This window comes from Argopecten irradians, chromosome 7, assembly GCF_041381155.1.
Source record: "Argopecten irradians isolate NY chromosome 7, Ai_NY, whole genome shotgun sequence".
NCBI lineage: Eukaryota > Metazoa > Mollusca > Bivalvia > Pectinida > Pectinidae > Argopecten > Argopecten irradians.
This window is the reverse complement of record NC_091140.1, coordinates 21,771,094-21,798,542: the sequence shown is the minus strand read 5'-3', so window position 1 is coordinate 21,798,542 and position 27,449 is coordinate 21,771,094. Positions and strand designations below refer to the sequence as shown.

General features: G+C 34.4%; 1 pseudogene; it reads left to right on the top strand.

The window, feature by feature from the left end:
• The first annotated feature begins 576 nt into the window (after positions 1-576).
• On the top strand, positions 577-27,449 carry LOC138327844 (heat shock 70 kDa protein 12B-like; annotated as a pseudogene).

Sequence of the window (27,449 nt, the reverse complement as noted above, 5' to 3'; positions counted from 1 at the left end):
TTTTAGAATTTGAATAACGTAAAATATGATAACAATGACATTGTTACGCGCATTTGTTTTCTTTAGTCCTTTACTTCGCCTTTAATGTTACAAGGAAGTAAAAAGATAAAAAGGTGAGGTTTTATTTAATTTAAAACTCGTTATCCTAATCTGTCCCATGTCATGATCTATGTTTTTGATTGTTTGTAATTCTTCAAGAGAAGAGAAAAATAATACACTTTTCTTTTCAACATTTATTTGTAAATTTTAGATAGGTTAAATAGCAGATTTCAAAATTACATGCAACTTACGAGTTAACAACATAGCAACAGGCATATTGGGCATATAAACAACGTTGGCAGGGTCCATATGTAGGACGTTCGTGTGTTATCTATGTAGAGAATAATTTCAGCATTAAACTTCCTTCTTGGGGTGATTTATGGTCCTATAATTCTCAAAGGATTACAGACAAATTGAATAACGCGCGTTAGTTATAGAAGATGTATGATCTTATAAATTCCCTTTTTGTTTGGTAACGTTATATAGTAGTCAGTCCAAAGCAAATGGAAATATGTTTGATAACGTATAGATTTATATACGTATAGGTATTTGGGTACTTGATTAATAGATAATCGATCAATCCACTCAGGATGGTCTGTTACATACATGTATTATGTTTAAAATGTTGGTGCAATTTGTGAAATTTCTGGTGAAGAAGACAATATGTGCTGTAAAATCTACTATTATTATTTCAGATGTAATCAAGGACTACAAAAGAGGAAACTTTCACTATGAAGAAGATAAAGCGTGGTCTTTTTTCCAGTAAAAAGTCCACGAATAAGCAGTATGTGGAGATTTATTAAAACAATTAGGTTTAATGAGTTCTATACTTAATGATCCAATCATATCTGCATCAATAATGATTTACCAATCATTGTCGTTTCTGGGCTAAATCATGATTGAGCTAAAATACTTTCTTTGGAGCGTAGGAATAGTATTTACATTTATGTAATACATATTAAATGTGCTAACCTGATTAAAATCATTTTCGTGGTAAAGATAGTTCCATAATGAATCTGTTTATAGTGCCCTTATTTATATGTTAGTGTATGAACAAAGTGCTATATTTATTTGTATTCTCAGAGGCATAACTCAAGTTTTTCTCGTAAGTGGTTATCATATCTAAATTAACATATGAATGTTATAAATAATAAAACAATGACTTATGAGTCTTATTTCATTGTCGTAAGACTTATACAAAGCAAAACCTAATTTTAAATTGAGATTAGAAAAAAATGAATTTATAAGACAATTGATCAACACTTCAGATCTAGTGGAGACCCAGCTGATGCTACTAAAGCTCTAGGTGCAGCTAGGAGACCTCCTGATGGGCCACATCTACTTGATGTCGCCATTGACTTTGGAACTACATACTCGGGGTACGCCTTCTCGTATCGCGCCGAATTCCAACGAGACCCACTACAGGTGTCATCCAATTACTGGACTGCAGCGTCAGGCAACCTGATATCTTTGAAGACTTCTACCACTGTTCTCTTCAGTCCCGATGAGGAATTCCACTCCTTTGGATTTATAGCGGAGGACAAATATTCTAATCTGACCTTAAAAAAACATAATGGATGGCGTTATTTTCAACGATTTAAAATGCAACTTCTCGAAAACTTGGTATGTGTTACTAACATCAATAAAATATGACACTAAAATATGTTGATCAATACTGTGACGATAGATCAGATAAAAATAATTGTAAATTAATTAACATTTCCTCTTCATTTTATGTCTTAGATAGCAATATGATATTGAAAGAGACTAATGGGACGTGATACCCGATAACGTTTGTGTGGGACTAGTTTCTCCAGTGGTGATGGAATCTAACTCTTTGCAATATTCCCGCTGAAATGACGTTAGCGCGGGATATCCTCTTTTAACGTCTTCCATCACCAATAGAAACAATAGTCCCGTACAAACGTTATCAGATATCACGTGGTACATGAATCAGTCCCATTGATAAAGATATATCTGTAAAGGTACTTATGTTCGCGGTAATTAATGTTCGCGATGTATTATATTATAAATACGACAAATCCAGCTGTTTTACGCTATACGAAACGCATTGTGACATTTTAAAAGTGTATTTGATCAACAATCGTAACGCCAATTCATTGAATTAAAGAGACTTCTTTATTTCTCTTTGTTTTGCAACGCAGTCTTTAAATCGATCGTTCACCCTCAAAGATGATCAGGGCCAGCCCATGCGAGCGGACAAGGTTTTTACTGCATCAATCAAGTATTTGAAGGATCATGCCATCACGACATGTAAAACCAAGGGCATCATGAAAGAGTCGGAAATTCTCTGGGTCCTCACTGTCCCGGCAATCTGGTCAGACAGCGCGAAACAGTTTATGCGGGAGGCAGCGGAAGTGGTAAGTTTTTTTAGTTGAGTTTATACAGAAAATCAGCATGCAGTGGACCCTCAATAATCTGGACGTCGATTTGGGTTTCGGACGGATTATCGAGGGTCCGCTGACCGCTGTATTATCGTGGCTAAGGTAGCGTATAATTAATTTCCTTTTATGTTTTATGTACACTGGCCGACAGTGTCCATCAAAACTCTCCTATAAGTATTCAGTATTTGCATATTACAAAGTTGCCTGCCCTTGTGGGTAGTTATCTATTGTGACGTCATTTTTTCATGAGCGAATATTACGTCGTTTTCACTGAAAAATATGACGTGTAACTCGCATAATAATTGCGTAACAATTAATACCTACCCGTAAGGGAACAAAACTTTGTAATGTATTGTGTCTGAGACCGTATCGATTTCTTTATAATCTGAAAGCTGGTGACTTCGTAAATTGTGTAAATTGTCATGACACTACATCAATAACAGATTACTAATGATGGGATATGTATGGTATAACGTGAGTCGAGAAGAAGTCCGCAACTGGTGACAGGTGCGTGTCGATATATTGGGTAAAAATCAACGTGCGGTTTTGAACTGATAGACCACACGGTTATAGAGCACTTTTTTATAAACAGTGAGACAAGATATGAAAATGATCTTGTAACAATTCTGAGGACGACCTACATCACATAACCAAACACGTCCTTTATATACCTTTCCCTAAATAAATGAATTAAACCATAGAAAACTAAAATGTTCACGTTTGTTTTAGTTAAATATGTTATCTTTAGATCATTGCTTTCCTTTAAATAAGTTTGTTTTTGTGCATGGAAACTTATGGTGGCATATTTCTGTTATGTATTTAGTTTGCTATGATCCGGATTTATATAGTTTGGTTCCAGTCATTAGTTACGCCCTGCGTAAGAATACAACCTGTCTGTCTGTTAGTCAATAAAAAGTAGTTCTATAATGGCGAACACGTGTTGTTGATGTTTGTCATCAGCCCCAGACGTAACACATTTCTGGCGACGAGGATTGTGGTACAACCTACGACAATGGGTGAAAACGCACCACAACGTCACACTCGATCTATTGGTAAGATCGGACAATTTGATGACTCAATCGAGTCATGGGAAACATATGTTGAATGGGCAGAACTCTATTTCACCGCAAACAACATTGACGGTGATGTTAAGGTGGCTTCGTTTCTCACAGTAATTGGTGCTAAAACTTACGGTTTATTAAAAAACCTATGTGCTCCAGACAAGCCTGCTGATAAAACTTTTGATGATATCATTGTTATATTGAAGAACCACCTATGCCCCAAGCCGTCAGAGATCGCCGAGCGTTTTCGTTTCCATAAACGAGATCAGCGTTCGGACGAGAGCGCCATGTCATATATCGCAGAGTTGCGGAAACTTTCGATACACTGTAATTTTGGAGACCACTTGGAGACCACATTACGCGATCGTTTTGTCTGTGGTATTCATAAAGACAACATACAACGGCGGCTACTTGCTGAGACAGAGCTTAATTTAGAAACGGCTGTGAAAACTGCTGTCGCTATGGAAACAGCTAGTCGTGATGCACTCGAGCTACAACACAAACGTTCAGAACCTGTAAATAAAATAAATTCCCATACACAACGTCGGGGGAAGGGAGGTAACTCCAATCACAACAATCATACTAGTGGAGCAACAGGGGGCCATGTGAATAAATCTACTCGTACTTTCAAACCCTGTTGGCGATGCGGAGCAACCACACACAAATTCGACAACTGTAAACATGTGAACTCTACATGCCATTTCTGTAACAAAAAGGGACATATTGTTGCTGCATGTATGTCTAAGAAGAAATCTGGACATGGAAAAACAGTGAGGTATGTAGATGAAGGTCCTGGGGAGGAGGGATATGATACATTTGAGCCTATGTTCCAAATGGACACAATTAACAATGTAAACACTGTCAACCCTATCATAGTGAAACCTAACATAGGTGGCAGCACTATTCCTATGGAATTAGATACAGGATCCTCAGTATCCATCTTACCTGAGGTGACATATAAACAACATTTCAGCAACAGGCCTCTCAGGCGTAGTACAATAAAACTACGGACATACTCCGGGGAACAAATAATACCTGTGGGAGCTTTGAGGATACCAGTCAGTATCAATGACCAAACTGCTGAATTAGACGTACTAGTAGTACGACAGAAGGGACCAGCACTTTTCGGAAGGGACTGGTTACAACATTTCAAGCTCGATTGGAAAGAAATCAATAATTTGAAGGCTTCAAAACAACAGGATACAAACACTTCACATACAGAGAAGGAACTACAGGCAATACTTGATAAACACAAGACTGTTTTTACTGGAATGGGAAAACTTAAAGGTATTAAGGCTCAGCTGTACTTGGAGGAGAACGCACAGCCTAAATTTCACAAAGCTCGTACCGTACCCTATTCATTAAAAACCCAAGGTAGAAGCTGAACTACAAAGACTACAGGATAGTGGCATCATTAGTCCTGTACAGTACAGTGACTGGGCGTCTCCTATTGTTCCTGCCTTAAAGAAGTCTGGACAAGTGCGCGTGTGCGGTGACTATAAGGTCACAATCAATCCAGTGATGAAGGTAGAGCATTATCCTCTACCGAAGATAGAGGATATCTTTTCATCTCTGGCTGGAGGCAAGAAATTTACAAAGATTGATTTGACAAATGCATACAACCAGATGGAAATGGAGGAAAGCTCGAAGGAAATGCTCACCATAAACACTCACAAGGGTCTGTTTAGGTATAACAGATTACCATTTGGAGTTTCATCTGCTCCGGCTATATGGCAAAAGGCTATGGACCAAGTCCTACAGAACATTCCATTTACTTCATGCATATTGGATGACATGATCATTAGTGGTAAAACTGATGAAGAGCACTTACAGAACATTAACACTGTACTCGATCGGCTGGAGAGCTACAACCTTACAGCAAACTTGTCAAAATGTAATTTCTTTAAAGAGAAGATCACCTATTGTGGCCATATCATTGATGGCGAAGGACTCCACAAATCTCCAGATAAAGTCGAGGCAGTCGTGAAAGCCCCTAAACCAGAGAATATGACACAGCTGCGTTCATTTTTGGGATTGGTAAAACTATTACCGCCGATTCCTTCCTAACCTAGCTACTGTGGAGGCACCACTGAATCAACTACTACAGCATGACAACAAATGGTGCTGGACAGACGAGTGTGATCAATCTTTTCAGAAGGTAAAGGAACTTATCACGTCGGAACAAGTTCTCTGTCATTATGACCCTAAGCTTCCAGTAAAGCTAGCATGCGACGCTTCACCTTATGGATTGGGGTGTGTACTTTCCCATATCACAGAGGACGGAACAGAGCGACCTGTGGCATTCGCTTCACGATCACTGACAAAGGCTGAGACGGGATATTCACAGATCGACAAGGAGGCCTTGGGTCTCTATTGGGGTGTACAAAAGTTCAACACATATCTCTACGGACGTCATTTTACCTTAGTGACCGATCACAAGCCACTGGTCAGCATCTTGCATCCAAACAAATCGATACCTACCATGACCGCAGCAAGATTACAAAGGTATGCCATGTTTCTTTCTGGACACACCTACAGCATTGAGTATAGGAACACTCATAACCACGCAAATGCTGATGGACTCAGCAGACTTCCTTTAAAGACTCAGGGTGACTATACAGACACCTCATCTTTGTTCTATACCTCACAGATAGAACAATTACCAGTGTCGGACACACAAGTACGCAAGGAAACAATGCGAGATCCAGTACTGTCGAAAGTATTGGAGGCTGTTCTACAAGGAAGTACAGAATTTCCATGTGACGATGTGTACAAACCTTTTCGTAACCGTGCTACAGAACTGAACGTACATCAAAATGTATTGTTATGGGGTAACCGAGTTATCGTCCCTAACACGCTACAAACAAGAGTACTACAGGAAATTCATGATGGGCATGTGGGCGTAGTCAGGATGAAATCCATTGCTCGAAGTTATGTGTGGTGGCCAAACATTGATTCGGACATAGAGAGAACATGTGTAAGTCCTGCTCTGGATGTCAATCTACGAGTAATACACCGCGAGCCGCACCAGTTCATCCCTGGGAGTGGCCAACCACCCCTTGGGATAGGCTCCATATTGACTTTGCCGGGCCGTTTCTCAACAGTATGTTTCTCATCATTGTTGATGCTCACAGTAAATGGCCTGAGGTCTACCCAATGAAGTCTACAACAGCCACACACACCATTGAGAAATTACGAATCTTATTCTCTCAACAAGGTATGCCACGACAGATTGTCTCGGACAACGGGCCACAATTTGTAAGTGAGGAATTCAAACAATTCCTGAAACAGAACGGCATTCAACACACTACTTCAGCACCGTACCATCCACGGACAAACGGACTTGCCGAACGTTTTGTACAGTCCTTTAAACAGGCTATGAAACAAGCCAAGGGAGACAACCGATCTCTCCAACATAAACTTAGTAACTTCTTACTCAAGTACAGAACCACACCACACGCTTCAACAGGCGAAACCCCAGCAAAATTACTGTATGGTAGAAGTCTGAGGACTCGATTAGACTGTCTCAAACCAAATGTATTCGCGAGAGTTCAGAAGGGACAGGAACGAATGAAGATATCTTCTCACTGTGGGTCTAAAGTACGCCAGTTTAAGACCGGCCAGCAAGTTTTGGTTCGCGACTATCGCGGAGGGGGAAAGTGGATTGCAGGTCAGATTACACAACAAACTGGTCCGCTTTCATACAAAGTTGATACTGGCAATGGTAGTATTTGGAGACGTCATACAGACCAAGTTCGTGCAACACAGATCGCTATGGAACCGGAACCAGAGGTAATGGTGCCATCATCTGCACCGACACCACCAGTCAGCTTAGCACCATCGACTATACCGGTACCAACAAACTATCACGGCTCCACCAGCCACACTGGAGGTAGTGACACCGCCAGCCAACTCAGTTCCAACAGAGACACGACGCTATCCAAAAAGGGAGAACATTCGTGCCCCTGTGAAATTAGATTTGTGAACTACTATATCGTTATCAATAGGGATAAAACCTGATTGGCAGTGGCACTGTGTATTTGGGCATAATAATCCCTGTGCAATCAGTCAAGACTAAGTCTTGAATAGTACTCATCAAATTACATATACTTAAATCTAGTCATTATGTGTTGTCTAGTCATTATAACTTTTAAGGTGTATGACGAGAGATACTCTCTGATAAATCCTTAGATAATAATCGTGATAGAACATTCATTGACTGATCATTATGGACATCATATATATATAATAAATAAATTAACTGTAACGGTAAAAACAGCATTTGAGAAACATGTACATCTTTCATAGTTTGGTACTTCTAAATTGGAAGGGAGGAAATGTTATGTATTTAGTTTGCTATGATCCGGATTTATATAGTTTGGTTCCAGTCATTAGTTACGCCCTGCGTAAGAATACAACCTGTCTGTCTGTTAGTCAATAAAAAGTAGTTCTATAATGGCGAACACGTGTTGTTGATGTTTGTCATCAGCCCCAGACGTAACAATTTCTGCCATCGAGTTGCCGACGTACGACTTAATGATGTCGACATAATTAAGGTATTATGTCGACATCATATAGGAAGATGTCGACGTAAACAGAAGAATATGTCGACTTACCACATGTACCTGCCCACATAATGATTCCAAGATATATTTATGTAGAATGTCGGTAACTCGGCGATTAATCGTGTTTATGCTCGGGTGTGACACCGACTTGTCAGTTATTGATGTCGACATCTAAACTAAAAGATGTCGACATCTGGTCTTGAAAGTGGAAATCAAAGGCCACTCTTTCATGACGCACTGTGTATATGCAGCAAGGTACCATACAGCAGAGATCGACGTTGATTTTGTTAATTCAGATTTTTATTTATTTGATTTCAAAACTAAAAATTGTGATCCTTCACATCCTGGCCATGCAGCTGTAATTAACCTACGTGTACGTAGCTGTTAGTCCGAGCTGAGGAAGTTAGAGTGCAAGAGGACTCTGCTTTGTACAACGAATTTCCATCCTCTTGGCCATAATTATTTACTAATATAGGGGTATAACCGTGGGTTGAAAATTCGTTTAAAAGCTCTGTGTGTGTTTGTTGATTGGCATTCGTACCAAGTCCATGTAGTACATACCGTACTATACTATATTAAAAGAATGAATGAAAAATTTAAAAAAAAATGCAAAACAATGATTTTTTTCATGTTTTGTTTTCTTGCGAATCACGAAAAATACCAGTTACGTAATTTAAAAGCCATAACGGTCACAGAACAGGTACACAATACACATTGGGAAACCAGCTTTACTTGTTAATTTGCCCTGTCCATATATAAATACATAAATATTTACATCCCTCGATACACTTATATAAAGGCACAACGAATTTTCCTTACGGTCAACCTTTCGACTAAAAATCCTCCCGGAACGCAGTTTTATTAGGATTTATTAGGACAATTGATGGATGCAGGCTGGAAGCCTCTATATCCATATCAACAATATATACATTCATAAAATAAGTAAATAAATTCCAGTATATCAATGGCTATGATCCTACAATATAGACTATTAGATTTTAAAACAAATGTTTGTCTAGTGTTCATCTAACATTACTTCAAAGTTGTATACAGTATCTGCATCTATAATATGTTGCGGCAATTTATTCCATATGTCTACTATTCTGTTACTGAAGATATTTCTATCTTAATTCTAAATTGCAACGTTTCTTAAAAATTTTCTCAGAGTGACCTGTCGTTCTGCCTGTACTGTCCATTTGCAAAAAGTTCTCAGTTACTCTACGATCATATTATGTTTTTTTATTTTAAAAAACATTTATAATGTCCCCTCTAGTTCTCCGATGTTGTAAAGTTGGAAGATTTAGTCTTTCTAAGCGTTCCTCGTATGTTAGGTTTTTGAGGTTTTAAGCTCCAAACTCGGGATACATAGATCTGCATCTATTTTTTCGTAGTAAAAACACGCGTTCATTGTAGTCAAACGTAGTAAAAAAAAGTCACGTGCTTATACTTCATTCATCCCATTGGTCGGAATATACAATTGTATTATGGGTAACTAGTGATCACGTGATTGTGTGTTTACTTCCAAATATGGTGATAGTTTGCTTGCCATTTCTTCGGAAAAAGTGATCTATTTGAAAACATTTGAACTCCAAAATGTTATTAATATTGCATGCATATCATTTTGACTTGCACATATGCACTGTTTACTATAAATAATGAACTGAAATGAGTTATAAAACTGATATTTCCTCGTTTTGTAAATAAATGATATAATGCGAATTTACCAATTCAATAGATCTAACCGTCTAATCTAGGATCAGCGAAGATCGGCTACTCCCGGCTAAATTCGTAGAATTATAAATTTATATTGATATGTAATTACCTGCTTTAGGTTTCAGAACAGATACATATAACACAGAGAAAATAAGATTACTAAATACCAGGTCAGAGAAATCACTATATTTGAAAGTAAACACAATCATGTGATCACTAGTTACCCATATTACAATTCCATATTTATTTCGGCCAATGGCATGAATGAGGTATAAGCACGTGACTTGTTTTACTACGTTTGACTACAAAGAACACGTGTTTTGTGCCATTATTGGGCAAATCCCCCGCGGATCGTGGTTTCATTTACACCATTAGAAATTGCTAAGCAATACTATCATTTCATAGTTTAATTTCCAAATTCTTTCCAAACAAATGGTTTGCTTCCGCGTAGCCCACTTAGCTTTTTGGGAATCTAATACATGTACTTGTACACATGCTAAGGAAAATGATGTGCATGCACGGGCTAATTGTGCTAAATTGGGACCTACATTATGCCTCGGTAGGTTCCGCACGAAAATGCCTAGATACTACTGGTTATATTAGTATATCATTTTGTTTGTCAGAATTACTCTTCATAGATTAAAAGGTCTCAAGGCCCTCTACCAATTTTATGAATTTCATGGCCCTGCATGGGGTCTCGGAATTTTCCCCAGGGGAGAGGGTCAAATTTACCATAGTTTTATATAGGGAAACACATTTACGAGCATTATTTGCTCGATTTTCATAGGAAATGTAGCAGATGTAATGGAATCAACATAATGGCAACAGAATTGTCCGTCTGACTGTGTTTTGAGCTACACAAGCGCGTGGGAGCAGTAGACAGGTAAGTCAAATAGTCAGACTAAATTGAATTTTTACAGCTAAACACTTTGTTGATAGATCAATAATATGAGAGCCATTAAAATTTAATCTGTTGAAAAAGATTTGGTTACATTGTAAATACTATATCACAAATGCTAGGAGATGCGCACGTCAGTAAATGAGTTTATTTTTATTTCAAATTCTTTAAAGCATTGTTGGTTTTTCCTAAGTTGGACATTGAAATGGTGGAAGAAGTTTTTTTCATGTCCTTGACATTGCAGTCTTTACAAAAAAATGAGTCAACACCCAGTGCTTCAAAGCAGAAATATATATAATATTATTTATATGTGTTTCTGTTCAAAGGGTATCAAGGTGATGAAATACAAGTACAAACACATAACGTCAGCTGATGAAGCATATGTACTATGGAAAAGAAAATATATCTGTCTTAATTCTTAAGGATTCAATAATTTGGGCTTTGAAGTTGCATTTTAATGCTAAAAAAAACAATAAAGAATCCGGAACTTTGATCAAGTACATATGAATGTTTTAAAGATGCTCCATCGCCGATAGAACATAAATGATACACATCATTTGAACAATAATTGGTGTTTAATCGTGTGTATATATGTCTAATTAACACACAAAAAATAAAATAATTAATTACTCTGCAACCAGTACTTCATTTCATATAGGACATAGTGCGACGGAATTTTTTCGGGATGCAATTAATTATTTTTAATATTTTTATCTTCAAGTAAAATGAAAAGCTGAAACTTTTCAATGGTGGTAATGATGTAAAGTCAGTAACTTTTGTAACTGAAGAAAAATTCTAAATCGTCTGCTTTTGTTTTTGATAGATAAAAAAAAATACCATTTGTCAGCGGTGGATCATCTTTAAATGGGAGCATAAAATATTTACATCAAAAGCTTTTTGTGTGAAGTCATGAAAGTTAACATTCTCATAATCTATTAATTTCACAATTTCAGAATAGAAATTATCTGCGATCTTTTCATGGAGGCTGATGTTACAGGACCAGAATCTAAAGGTAGGAAGAAGGGAGACAACCTTCAGCGCCTATCAACGAGACATTTCTTAGGACACCTTCCATCCAACGGGAACCAAAATATGTGGGCCAGGTGAGATAGAGCTGTATAGAGCTGTGTTCCATTGTGTTTTGAACCCTGTTTGAATTATATCACACAAAGGCAGAGTTTGTGTTAGCTTACAGAAGGCTTAGAGTAGACTTGATTGTGAAACATTGATAAATTGAAGATTACATATTGTGCCAGATGTCAAAGTTCATGTATATACTTGAAAATTACTTGAAACATCATCTAATAAATTTGTGTTGAAATTATAATTGACGTTGACCAGGAAATGTCCCAGGCTAATTTTTTGGTTGAATAATGCATGGAAAGTGAATTATAATCTTAACTTTTCCACTTTGTGGAGAATCCCTCAAAACGGATTATCTCCCTTGATTGAAATGACAAACCATGTACATTTGCTAGGATAGGTTTTTTTTTCATTTTTTTTAATTAAAAAAATAAATGCAGATTAAATATATTAATCAAATATGTGTATTAATATAATTTGAAACATGTTTGTTTTGCTGAAAATTTGCAAAAAAAAAATAAATAAATAACAATACAAAATATTCATGATCGTAATTTTATTGTTGTTGTTTTTGAACTTGCTGTAAAGTGAGAAAAACCATGTTGTGGAGAAGGAGTTTGTTAGAATTGCTTACAAATGGATGAGAGTTGAGAATGAGCAGAAGGCAATAAGGATATATATATCTAACAGTCACCTGAATTTCGATATGCACAGTTATAAATAATGTTTTACTTTTAAACAAATAATAGATATGTCTCAGCCCTGTGACTTGGCACATAGGTCAAGATCATTGATTTGAACAAACTTTGTATCCCTTAATCCCAGCATGCTATGGCCCAATATCATGTCCATGTATGAGGTTCTTGGTTATTAAGAAGATTGTAAATTGCTTACAACAGACACTGGAAGATGCCGGTGTAACGTTGAAAATGGACCTTCGTTGAAAATTGACCTCGGGTCAGTTTTCAACGTTGAAAACGGACCCCGAATGCCGTTGAAAATTTAACATGCCGTTGAAAATTGACAGCGTGTAGGGTCAATTCTCAACGGCAGGTCTGTTGAAAAATGACCGTTGAAAAATGACCTTGGCAAACTCTCAACGGACGGTCTCTTGAAAATGACCTTAGTGCATTCACATATGTAGCTGTTGCACAAACATAATTCTCGAATTCTGTTATCGCCATTCTTAATATAAGCCCCCCCCCCTTATAGGCTGATATCTAAATTACGTAATCACCGCGATTTGAAATGAAATTTTGTATTGTTATCATCGTTGTGTTTTGTGTGTTTGTGTTGTTGTTATGTTGTGTGTTATTGGTGTGTTGTGTTGTGTGTGCTGTTGGATGCTATGTGGCTGTATTTTGTGTGGTGTTGTGTTGTGTGTTGTGTTGTCGTGTGGTTGTGATGTGTGTTGTGTTGTTGTGTGTCGTGTTGTTGTGTGATATGTTGTGTTGTGTGTGATGTTGTGTGTCGTGTTGTGTTGTTGTTGTGTTTTGTTGTTGGTGTGTGGTGTTGTATTGTTGTTGCGTGGTTGTGTGTTGTGGTGTTGTTGTGTTGTGTGTTGTGGTGTGGTTGTGTTGTGTGGTGTTGTTGTACAAAAGATGTTATGTGTCAATGGGATCAGACAACAGGCATAGCCTATCTTTGTCTTTTCCTGAGAAGTGTCACTTTTCAACGGGGTCCGTTTTCAACGGGTCGGTGTGAAAAGTGCGCTGAAGTTCAGTTTTCAACGGTTTTCGGGGTCATTTTTCAACGTTGAAAAATGACCCGAGGTCAGTTTTCAACGGGGGTCCATTTTCAACGTTACACCGGTCAAAAGACACTTGAGACTTCACTCCCACACGAGGAGATTAATTCAACACGCAACCATATATACTTTCATGTTTTTCTCATAAATCATTACATATAATCCTTGTACACATCCACATCTTTAGACAGTGGCGACGCTAACAGGAAATTAATGAATAAGCAAAATGGCGTGCGAGCGACGAAGGGTCGAGATTTGGGTGTTTGGGGTCCGGGAGTCTCCCCCAGAAAAATATGACGATTTTGAATTGCTGAGGTAATTTTTACGATGTATTGTAATGATTTTTTTTGCGAGCGCCGAATGCGCGAGATTTTGGTGTTGGGGGGGGGGGGGGGGGGGGGGGGGGGGGGGTCCGGGGGTCTCACCCGGAAACAAAAAAAATACTATGTAGATGATTTTGCGAGCGCCGAGTGCGCGAGATTTTGGTGTTTTGGGGGTCCGGAGGTCTCCCCCGGGAAAAAAAAATATTACGATTTAGAATGGCCAAGATGAGTTTTACGATGTATTTTGAGGATTTTAAAGCGACTTAAAGTTACCTGCTTCTAGAAATTGTAATTGTGAATGCCGTCATATCATTACCGGCTTCACACCTTCAGCACATTGTTGATTAACTCAAAAAATAATGAATTGATTTAATTGTCTTGCTAAGACATATAAACAAATTAAAATTTTAAGAAACATTTTTGAAATAGTAGAATCCCTTGATGGACATTTTTAGTCTTGTTCATGTATATTGAATTTTTATTGTTAAAGGTTTGAACGTAACGTGATTGAACGTTTTAGGAAATGTGCCGCAAAGCTGCAAAAATTTCTAAAATGAAGTACGAAAAATGTGCAGGAGAACCCTTTTCTTCCTACGCCCCTGCAGCTGCACATTAAAGTTTAATTAACTTGGTACCCACTACTGACTGATGTAAATCATGCCAATAAAAGGTGGATCTTTTCTCTATTTCTGTAATTCTTTACCTTTTTCTTTCCTCTTGGAAATGTTTTATAACATGGGAAAACTAAAAATGAAGTCTATTTATTTAAATAGCAGTAATAGCCACCTGTCAGCCATGTTTTTTGTTTTCTGATTGGTCACCTGAGTTCGGATACAGAGTGAAACAAAGACATACACCGTATATAAGCACCATATATTGGCCTATCAGGCCCATGAAATCAGTCAGTGATGATATCAATTTAACCTTTTAATCTATGAAAAGTATTTGATTCCATTATATCTGTTACATTTCATATGAAAATTGAGCAAATAATGCTCATAAATGTGTTTCCCTATATAAACTATGGTAAAGACCCTATCCCCTGGGGACAATTCTGAGACCCCAGGGCCATAAAATTCACAATATTGGTAGAGGGCCTTGAGACCTTTCAGTATATGAAGAGTATTTCTGACAAACAAAATGATACATTTTCGTACGGAACCTACCGAAGCACAATGAGTTAGGTCCTAGGTCCCAAATTACCAGGTGTGAAGCTGCCATGTAAGCACATACGCCCGTGCATGCACATCAGTGTCCTTAGTATGTGTACACATGTATTAGATTCCCAAAAAGCTAAGTGCGCTACACGGAAGCTTATAACTATTTGTTTGTAAAGAAAATAAACAATTATATGATAGTATTGCTTAGCAATTTCAAATGGTGGAAATGAAACCACGATCCGCGGGGGATTTGCCCAATAATGGCACAAAACACGTGTTCTTTGTAGTCAAACGTAGTAAAACAAGTCACGCGCTTATACCTCATTCATGTCATTGGCCGAAATAAATATGGAATTGTATTATGGGTAACTAGTGATCACATGAGTGTGTGTTTACTTCCAAATAGAGTAATTTTCTCTGACCTGGTATTTAGTATATATAATTTGGCCTTTTGACGAAGATCTTATTTTCTCTGTGTTATAAAAAATGTATGTATCTGTTCTGAAACCTAAAGCGGGTAATTATATATATATCAAGATAAATTTATAATTCTACGAATTTAGCCGGGAGTAGCCGATCTTCGCTGATCCTTGATTTGACGGTTAGACCTATTGAATTGGTAAATTCGCATTACATCATGTATTTACAAAACGAGGAAATGACAATTTTATAACTCATTTCAGTTCATTATTTATAGTAAAACAGTACATATGTGCAAGTCAGAATCATATGCATGCAATATTAATAACATTTTGGAGTTCAAATATTTTCAAATAGATCACTTTTTCCGAAGAAATGGCAAGCAAACTATCACCATATTTGGAAGTAAACACACAATCACGTGATCACTAGTTACCCATAATACAATTGTATACTCCGGCCAATGGCCTGAATGAAGTATAAGCACGTGACTTTTTTACCACGTTTGACTACAAAGAACGCGTGTTTTTACTACAAAAAATAGTCCCGGCAGGACCAAAGGTTGAATCTGGCTATTAAGACCGTAACAAAAATTCATTGTGCCTTTATATAAGTGTATCGAGGGATGTAAATATTTACCTATATATATATATATGTATTGACAGGGCAAGCTAACAAGTGAAGCTGGTTTCCCAATGTGTATTGTGTACCTGTACTGTGACCTTTATGGCTTTTAAATTACGTAACTGGTATTTTTTCGTGATTCGCAAGAAAATAAAACATGAAAAAAATCATTGTTTTGCATTTTTTTAATTTTTCATTCATTTTTTAATATAGTATAGTACGGTATGTAGTACATAGACTTGGTACGAATGCCAATCCACAAAACACACACACAGCTTTTAAACGAATTTCCAACCCACGGTTATACAATGTACCCCTATATTAAAAATAATTATGGCCAAGAGGATGGAAATTCGTTGTACAAAGCAGAGTCCTCTTGCACTCTAACTTCCTCAGCTCGGACTAACAGCTACGTACACGTAGGTTAATTACAGCTGCATGGCCGGGATGTGCAGGATCACAATTTTTAATTTTGAAATCAAATAAATAAAAACCTGAATTAACAAAATCAACGTCGATCTCTGCTGTATGGTACCTTGCTGCATATACACAGTGCGTCATGAAAGAGTGGCCTTTGATTTCCACTTTCAAGACCAGATGTCGACATCTTTTAGTTTAGATGTCGACATCAATAACTGACAAGTCGGTGTCACACCCGAGCATAAACACGATTAATCGCCGAGTTACCGACTTTCTACATAATTATCTTGGAATCATTACGTGGGCAGGTACATGTGGTAAGTCGACATATTCTTCTGTTTATGTCGACATCTTCCTATATGATGTCGACATCTTCCTATATGATGTCGACATAATGCCTTAATTATGTCGACATCATTAAGTCGTAAGTCGGCAATTCGATGGCAGAAATATGCCACCATAGTAACTAGATAAATCCATCAAATGTAAAATAATTTGATTTCAACTTCAAGACTTAATGAAATACAACAATAAAGATCCTTTCAAACTGTTTATTGGTGTTGACATTGTTCACTCATCTTTGTCAAACCGAAAAGCATTGAATTATAAAATATGAAATATTGATAACTAGAGATCAGCCTTGTAGAGTAGAGCCTGTTCAATATAACATGCTGCATGATCCGTATTTTGTTGAAGTCTGGTATCGAACAGGGTCATTTGATGATCGCCCTAGAACCGGAAGTTGCATCTCTCTACTGCAAGTACCAACCCGTGGAACGGAATGGAGAGGATGATGTGCATGCTTTTACTCCGGGGTCAAAATATATGGTGTTGGACGCTGGAGGTACGTGCTCTGATTGCATCTCTGACTAAGGTCATATTATACAGTAACGTATCAAAAACTTACGCCAAGAAAATACTATGACGTCGATCTATTGATAGTATGATGTCGATATATTGATACTATGATGTCGATATGTTGATACTATGATGTCGATATATTGATACTATGATGTCGATATATTGATACTATGATGTCGATCTATTGATACTATGATGTCGATATGTTGATACTATGACGTCGATTTATTGATACTATGATGTCGATATATTGATACTATGATGTCGATATGTTGATACTATGACGTCGATTTATTGATACTATGATGTCGATATATTGATACTATGATGTCGATATATTGATACTATGATGTCGATATGTTGATACTATGATGTCGATATATTGATACTATGATGTCGATATATTGATACTATGATGTCGATATATTGATACTATGATGTCGATATATATTGATACTATGATGTCGATATATTGATACTATGATGTCGATATATTGATACTATGATGTCGATATATTGATACTATGATGTCGATCTATTGATACTATGATGTCGATCTATTGATACTATGATGTCGATATATTGATACTATGATGTCGATCTATTGATACTATAATGTCGATATATTGATACTATGATGTTCGATCTATTGATACTATAATGTCGATCTATTGATACTATGATGTCGATCTATTGATGCTATGATGTCGATCTATTGATACTATGATGTCGATCTATTGATACTATGATGTCGATATATTGATACTATGATGTCGATATATTGATACTATGATGTCGATTATTGATACTATGATGTCGATATATTGATACTATGATGTCGATCTATTGATACTATGATGTCGATATATGATACTATGATGTCGATTTTTATTGATTTACTATGATGTCGATCTATTGATACTATGATGTCGATCTATTGATACTATGATGTCGATATATTGATACTATGATGTCGATCTATTGATACTATGATGTCGATTTATTGATACTATGATGTCGATATATTGATACTATGATGTCGATTTATTGATACTATGATGTCGATATATTGATACTATGATGTCGATATATTGATACTATGATGTCGATATATTGATACTATGATGTCGATATATTGATACTATGATGTCGATATATTGATACTATGATGTCGATATATTGATACTATGATGTCGATATATTGATACTATGATGTCGATATATTGATACTATGATGTCGATATATTGATACTATGATGTCGATATATTGATACTATGATGTCGATCTATTGATACTATAATGTCGATATATTGATACTATGATGTCGATATACTGATACTATGATGTCGATTTATTGATACTATGATGTCGATATATTGATACTATGATGTCGATCTATTGATACTATGATTGTCGATATATTGATACTATGATGTCGATATATTGATACTATGATGTCGATCTATTGATACTATGATGTCGATCTATTGATACTATGATGTCGATCTATTGATACTATGATGTCGATCTATTGATACTATGATGTCGATGTATTGATACTATGATGTCGATGTATTGATACTATGATGTCGATATGTTGATACTATGATGTCGATTTATTGATACTATGATGTCGATATATTGATACTATGATGTCGATGTATTGATACTATGTTGTCGATGTATTGATACTATGATGTCGATCTATTGATACTATGATGTCGATTTATTGATACCATGATGTCGATATATTGATACTATGATGTCGATCTATTGATACTATGATGTCGATATATTGATACTATGATGTCGATCTATTGATACTATGATGTCGATCTATTGATACTATGATGTCGATCTATTGATACTATGATGTCGATCTATTGATACTATGATGTCGATATATTGATACTATGATGTCGATATATTGATACTATATGTTGATATATTGATACTATGATGTTGATATATTGATACTATGATGTCGATATATTGATACTATGATGTCGATATATTGATACTATGATGTCGATATATTGATACTATGATGTCGATATATTGATACTATGATGTCGATATATTGATACTATGATGTCGATATATTGATACTATGATGTCGATTTATTGATACTATGATGTCGATATATTGATACTATGATGTCGATCTATTGATACTATGATGTCGATATATTGATACTATGATGTCGATCTATTGATACTATGATGTCGATCTATTGATACTATGATGTCGATCTATTGATACTATGATGTCGATCTATTGATACTATGATGTTGATATATTGATACTATGATGTCGATCTATTGATACTATGATGTCGATATCTTGATACTATGATGTCGATCTATTGATACTATGATGTCGATCTATTGATACTATGATGTCGATATATTGATACTATGATGTTGATATATTGATACTATGATGTCGATATATTGATACTATGATGTTGATATATTGATACTATGATGTCGATATATTGATACTATGATGTTGATATATTGATACTATGATGTTGATATATTGATACTATGATGTCGATATATTGATACTATGATGTTGATATATTGATACTATGATGTCGATATATTGATACTATGATGTTGATATATTGATACTATGATGTCGATATATTGATACTATGATGTTGATATATTGATACTATGATGTTGATATATTGATACTATGATGTCGATATATTGATACTATGATGTTGATATATTGATACTATGATGTCGATTTATTGATACTATGATGTCGATATATTGATACTATGATGTCGATATATTGATACTATGATGTCGATCTATTGATACTATGATGTCGATATATTGATACTATGATGTCGATATATTGATACTATGATGTCGATTTATTGATACTATGATGTCGATATATTGATACTATGATGTCGATCTATTGATACTATGATGTCGATATATTGATACTATGATGTCGATATATTGATACTATGATGTCGATATATTGATACTATGATGTCGATATATTGATACTATGATGTCGATATATTGATACTATGATGTCGATCTATTGATACTATGATGTCGATATATTGATACTATGATGTTTATTGATATATTGATACTATGATGTCATGATATATTGATACTATGATGTCGATATATTGATACTATGATGTCGATATATTGATACTATATGTCGATATATTGATACTATGATGTCGATATATTGATACTATGATGTCGATATACTGATACTATGATGTCGATTTATTGATACTATGATGTCGATATATTGATACTATGATGTCGATCTACTGATACTATGATGTCGATTTATTGATACTATGATGTCGCTATATTGATACTATGATGTCGATCTATTGATACTATGATGTCGATATATTGATACTATGATGTCGATCTATTGATACTATGATGTCGATTATTGATACTATGATGTCGATCTATTGATACTATGATGTCGATCTATTGATACTATGATGTCAATATATTGATACTATGATGTTTTGATATATTGATACTATGATGTCGATTTATTGATACTATGATGTCGATCTATTGATACTATGATGTCAATATATTGATACTATGATGTTTTGATATATTGATACTATGATGTCGATATATTGATACTATGATGTCGATATATTGATACTATGATGTCGATATATTGATACTATGATGTCGATCTATTGATACTATGATGTCGATCTATTGATACTATGATGTCGATCTATTGATACTATGATGTCGATCTATTGATGCTATGATGTCGATATATTGATTCTATGATGTTGATATATTGATACTATGATATCGATCTATTGATACTATGATGTCGATATATTGATACTATGATGTTTTGATATATTGATACTATGATGTCGATATATTGATACTATGATGTCGATCTATTGATACTATGATGTTGATATATTGATACTATGATGTTGATATATTGGTACTATGTGATATTGATATATTGATACTATGATGTTGATATATTGATACTATGATGTCGATATATTGATACTATGATGTTGATATATTGATACTATGATGTCGATATATTGATACTATGATGTTGATATATTGATACTATGATGTCGATCTATTGATACTATGATGTTGATATATTGATACTATGATGTCGATATATTGATACTATGATGTTGATATATTGATACTATGATGTCGATATATTGATACTATGATGTCGATATATGATACTATGATGTCGATCTATTGATACTATGATGTCGATATATTGATACTATGATGTCGATTTATTGATACTATGATGTCGATATATTGATACTATGATGTCGATATATTGATACTATGATGTCGATCTATTGATACTATGATGTCGATATATTGATACTATGATGTCGATTCTATTGATACTATGATGTCGATATATTGATACTATGATGTCGATCTATTGATACTATGATGTCGATCTATTGATACTATGATGTCGATCTATTGATACTATGATGTCGATCTATTGATACTATGATGTCGATATATTGATACTATGATGTTTTGATATATTGATACTATGATGTTGATATATTGATACTATGATGTCGATATATTGATACTATGAATGTCGATATATTGATACTATGATGTCGATATATTGATACTATGATGTCGATATATATGACTGATACTATGATGTCGATTTATTGATACTATGATGTCGATTTATTGATACTATGATGTCGATCTACTGATACTATGATGTCGATTTATTGATACTATGATGTCGCTATATTGATACTATGATGTCGATCTATTGATACTATGATGTCGATATATTGATACTATGATGTCGATCTATTGATACTATGATGTCGATTTATTGATACTATGATGTCGATCTATTGATACTATGATGTCGATCTATTGATACTATGATGTCAATATATTGATACTATGATGTTTTTGATATATTGATACTATGATGTCGATTTATTGATACTATGATGTCGATCTATTGATACTATGATGTCATATCTTGATACTATGATATTTTGATATATTGATACTATGATGTCGATATATTGATACTATGATGTCGATATATTGATACTATGATGTCGATATATTGATACTATGATGTCGATCTATTGATACTATGATGTCGATCTATTGATACTATGATGTCGATCTATTGATACTATGATGTCGATCTATTGATGCTATGATGTCGATATATTGATACTATGATGTTGATATATTGATAGTATAATATCGATATATTGATACTATGATGTTGATATCTTGATACTATGATGTATATATATTGATACTATGATGTTGATATATTGATACTATGATGTTGATATATTGATACTATGATATCGATCTATTGATACTATGATGTCGATATATTGATACTATGATATTTTGATATATTGATACTATGATGTCGATATATTGATACTATGATGTCGATCTATTGATACTATGATGTTGATCTATTGATACTATGATGTTGATATATTGGTAATATGATGTTGATATATTGGTAATATGATGTTGATCTATTGATACTATGATGTTGATATATTGATACTATGATGTCGATATATTGATACTATGATGTCGATCTATTGATACTATGATGTTGATGATATATGATACTATGATGTTGATATATTGATACTATGATGTTGATATATTGATACTATGATGTTGATATATTGATACTATGATGTCGATATATTGATACTATGATGTTGATATATTGATACTATGATGTTGATATATTGATACTATGATGTCGATCTATTGATACTATGATGTTGATATATTGATACTATGATGTTGATATATTGATACTATGATGTTGATATATTGATACTATGATGTTGATATATTGATACTATGATGTCGATCTATTGATACTATGATGTTGATATATTGATACTATGATGTTGATATATTGATACTATGATGTCGATCTATTGATACTATGATGTTGATATATTGATACTATGATGTTGATATATTGATACTATGATGTCGATATATTGATACTATGATGTTGATATATTGATACTATGATGTTGATATATTGATACTATGATGTTGATATATTGATACTATGATGTCGATCTATTGATACTATGATGTTGATATATTGATACTATGATGTTGATCTATTGATACTATGATGTCGATATATTGATACTATGATGTCGATATATTGATACTATGATGTTGATATATTGATACTATGATGTCGATCTATTGATACTATGATGTCGATCTATTGATACTATGATGTCGATCTATTGATACTATGATGTCGATCTATTGATACTATGAATGTCGATATATTGATACTATGATGTCGATATATTGATACTATGATGTCGATATATTGATACTATGATGTCGATATATTGATACTATGATGTTGATATATTGATACTATGATGTCGATCTATTGATACTATGATGTTGATATATTGATACTATGATATTGATATATTGATACTATGATGTTGATAAATTGATACTATGATGTCGATATGTTGATACTATGATGTCGATCTATTGATACTATGATGTCGATATATTGATACTATGATGTTGATATATTGATACTATGATGTTGATATATTGATACTATGATGTCGATCTATTGATACTATGATGTTGATATATTGATACTATGATGTCGATCTATTGATACTATGATGTCGATATATTGATACTATGATGTTGATATATTGATACTATGATGTTGATATATTGATACTATGATGTCGATATATTGATACTATGATGTCGATATATTGATACTATGATGTCGATATATTGATACTATGATGTCGATCTATTGATACTATGATGTTGATATATTGATACTATGATGTCGATCTATTGATACTATGATGTCGATATATTGATACTATGATGTCGATATATTGATACTATGATGTTGATATATTGATACTATGATGTTGATATATTGATACTATGATATTGATATATTGATACTATGATGTCGATCTATTGATACTATGATGTTGATATATTGATACTATGATGTTGATATATTGATACTATGATGTCGATATATTGATACTATGATGTCGATATATTGATACTATGATGTTGATATATTGATACTATGATGTTGATATATTGATACTATGATATTATTATATTGATACTATGATGTCGATCTATTGATACTATGATGTTGATATATTGATACTATGATGTTGATATATTGATACTATGATCGATCTATTGATACTATGATGTTGATATATTGATACTATGATGTCGATCTATTGATACTATGATGTCGATATATTGATACTATGATGTCGATCTATTGATACTATGATGTCGATCTATTGATACTATGATGTCGATATATTGATACTATGATGTTTTGATATATTGATACTATGATGTCGATCTATTGATACTATGATGTCGATCTATTGATACTATGATGTCGATCTATTGATACTATTGATACTATGATGTCGATATATTGATACTATGATGTTGATATATTGATACTATGATGTTGATCTATTGATACTATGATGTATATATATTGATACTATGATGTCGATATATTGATACTATGATGTTGATATATTGATACTATGATGTTGATATATTGATACTATGATGTCGATCTATTGATACTATGATGTCGATATATTGATACTATGATGTCGATATATTGATACTATGATGTTGATATATTGATACTATGATGTTTATATATTGATACTATGATGTCGATATATTGATACTATGATGTTGATATATTGATACTATGATGTCGATATATTGATACTATGATGTCGATATATTGATACTATGATGTCGATCTATTGATACTATGATGTCGATCTATTGATACTATGATGTCGATCTATTGATACTATGATGTCGATATATTGATACTATGATGTCGATATATTGATACTATGATGTCGATATATTGATACTATGATGTTGATATATTGATACTATGATGTTGATATATTGATACTATGATGTTGATATATTGATACTATGATGTCGATCTATTGATACTATGATGTTGATATATTGATACTATGATGTCGATCTATTGATACTATGATGTCGATCTATTGATACTATGATGTCGATATATTGATACTATGATGTTGATATATTGATACTATGATGTTGATATATTGATACTATGATGTCGATATATTGATACTATGATGTCGATATATTGATACTATGATGTCGATATATTGATACTATGATGTTGATATATTGATACTATGATGTCGATATATTGATACTATGATGTTGATATATTGATACTATGATGTCGATATATTGATACTATGATGTCGATATATTGATACTATGATGTCGATATATTGATACTATGATGTTGATATATTGATACTATGATGTTGATATATTGATACTATGATGTCGATATATTGATACTATGATGTCGATATATTGATACTATGATGTCGATATATTGATACTATGATGTTGATATATTGATACTATGATGTTGATATATTGATACTATGATGTCGATATATTGATACTATGATGTATTATATATTGATACTATGATGTCGATTTATTGATACTATGATGTTGATATATTGATACTATGATGTCGATCTATTGATACTATGATGTCGATCTATTGATACTATGATGTCGATATATTGATACTATGATGTTTTTGATATATTGATACTATGATGTTGATATATTGATACTATGATGTCGATATACTGATACTATGATGTCGATCTATTGATACTATGATGTCGCCGTATGGTTACTTACTGTGCTATTATATCGCCATAGTGATGCGAAGTTTATCGCTTTATTGATGCTATGATATTCGTCGTGGTGACACGATTCTACCACTTTATCGATATATCAATATATACGATGCAGTGATTGCCACGTCTACACGTCTATACGGTATAACAAATACATTTTACAAGGACACAAAAAAAATATAATTATTTTTAGGTGGTACGATAGACATAACTGTACACAGCGGGATGGATCCCTGAGAGAAATCCACAAGGCCAATGGTGGAGACTGGGGAGGTACTAAGGTGGACCAAGCTTACCAACTCCTTCTGTCTAATATTGTTGGCAGCGATGCTTTAGAACGATTTATGTAAAAAGACAAATATGACATGATGGAACTCTTCCGCGAGTTTGAAGTGAAAAAACGAACAATGAAGCCATATGATGCCACCAATGATAAAATTACCTTCAAGATTCCAACCACGTTGAACGATGCATGCAAGGATTTGAATGGCCGGCCGAGATATTTCCACGATTGTGAAATCGTTGCCATGTTTCGAAGGTAGACTCTCAGTCACAGGTGATAAACTTCGAGTCTGTATAGATCTGGCGAAGCAAATGTTTGACGACCCTTCAAGGCATATCGTGTCGCATGTGAAGAAGCTGCTGGAGGAGCCGAATTTGAGAGGAGTGAAGAGTATCTTTATGGTCGGTGGATTTTCGGAACCTCTTATCCTTCAGGACGAAATTAGCAAAACTTTCTAACTCTACGGTTCATTGTACCAAACGAAGCTGGTCTAGCTGTTCTTAAAGGAACTGTCATATTTGGACAAGACCCGCAAGCAATCAAGTCGAGAGTTTGCAAATTTACATATGGAATAGAAACGTCATACCCATTTAAAATGGCAGTACACGACAGTTCAAAACTTTTTACAAGTTCTGATGGAAACTTTTGGTGTCATAGCATATTCGACGTCCATGTGCAGGCTGGCGATCCTTTCGACATCGGACAGCCTCAAGTAGTACGGTCATATCAACCTGCCAGGGCCGATCAAACTTATATGGTCTTCCCCGTTTATGTGTCTTCAAACATGACATGTGCACCTTTGTACGTAACTGATGCCGAATGTATCATGATAGGGAAATTGAAACTTTTCCTGCCAGATTCGTCTAAAGGACGTGACCGACAAGTCAAGGTGCAAATGACCTTCGGTCACACCGAACTCAAAGTAGAGGCCATTTTTGAAAAAACAGGAGAGACGGTTAGTGAAGCATTTGACTTTCTGTAG